This window comes from Acomys minous, assembly GCF_964271855.1.
Source record: "Acomys minous genome assembly, chromosome: 2".
NCBI classification, from domain to species: domain Eukaryota; kingdom Metazoa; phylum Chordata; class Mammalia; order Rodentia; family Muridae; genus Acomys; species Acomys minous.
Window position 1 is genome coordinate 38758996 of NC_140484.1, and position 1121 is coordinate 38760116.

Consider the following 1121-nt stretch of genomic DNA (forward strand, 5'->3'; position numbering starts at 1 on the left):
CCCACTTTCACAATTGTCATGTGTTTCCATTTCCCAGAGACCTTCCTGGTTTGCCTTGAGTTATTTCCTACTACTCTTCAGCTGAACTTGAAAAACTCCTCTCAAGCAGTACATGTCTAGGGTGAGCCAGCTCTAGCTGTGCATTTCAGGTGAATGCACACCCCTCAAATCCATGTTAAAACTTCAACCCTAAGCAATACTATTAAGAAGCAAGGAGGTGCTTTTTTCCTCTGCCATCGGGTGTGCTGTGCATCCGACTCGGCTTCTCATCATGTCTTCTCACAAGACTTTCAGAATCAAGTGATTCCTGGGCAAGAAACAAAAGCAAAACTGTCCTATTCCTCAATGGATTCAGATGAAAACTCATAACAAGATCAGGTACAACTCCAAGAGAAGACACTGGAGGAGAACAAAACTGGGACTGTAAGGACTGAGGCTGTAAGGACGGTAAGGACTGGCAAGACTGAAGCTTTATACTGAATCATGGTCATTGTTCGATCCTACCAGATGGAGTTCAGCATTTTTAACCTGGACTCTTGGCTATGTCTAAAGTGGGGGTGTGGTTTGTCCAGTAATAAATTGTATAACGTTTCAAGAAGGAGAAGAAGAAGAAGAAGAAGAAGAAGAAGAAGAAGAAGAAGAAGAAGAAGAAGAAGAAGAAGAAATAACAAGAAGGAGACATGCCTTTGGGCTCTTACAGTCAAGATGGAAGGTGTTGTCTTTAAAATAGAACTCAGAGGTCTGCGTTCAGTCCTTCTCTTGGCCATATGCCCTGTTAGAGAAACTGGCCTATTCTACTCTACATCTCCTTGTACCTTTGTGTTGTAGAGAGGACACATTTCATGTTTATAAGACTTTGAATTACATATTTTTCAAATATGAACCCATTCTTTAAGCATCATTGTTGAAATGTGTTGGGGAGATTTGAAGTATTAAGTATTCTTATTCAGGATTTTCCTGTGGAAAAATTTAAAGGATATTATCTTACACTTTTCCATTTTTGTTGTCTTTATATGGTTTTGATATTGGGTAAATACTGGCCTTTAGAATAAGTTTAGATGTGTCCTCTGTCTATATGATAGAATAGTTCTAGGAGCATTGTATCCTTTATTTTTACTTTT

General features: G+C 39.0%; 1 pseudogene across 1 annotated transcript; it reads left to right on the forward strand.

Annotated features, from left to right (window-relative positions):
* Positions 1–271: 271 nt before the first annotated feature.
* LOC311586498 (large ribosomal subunit protein eL39-like) lies at positions 272–429 on the forward strand (annotated as a pseudogene). Its single transcript has one exon. The product of its transcript is annotated as a large ribosomal subunit protein eL39-like (transcript).
* The last annotated feature ends 692 nt before the right edge of the window (positions 430–1121 follow it).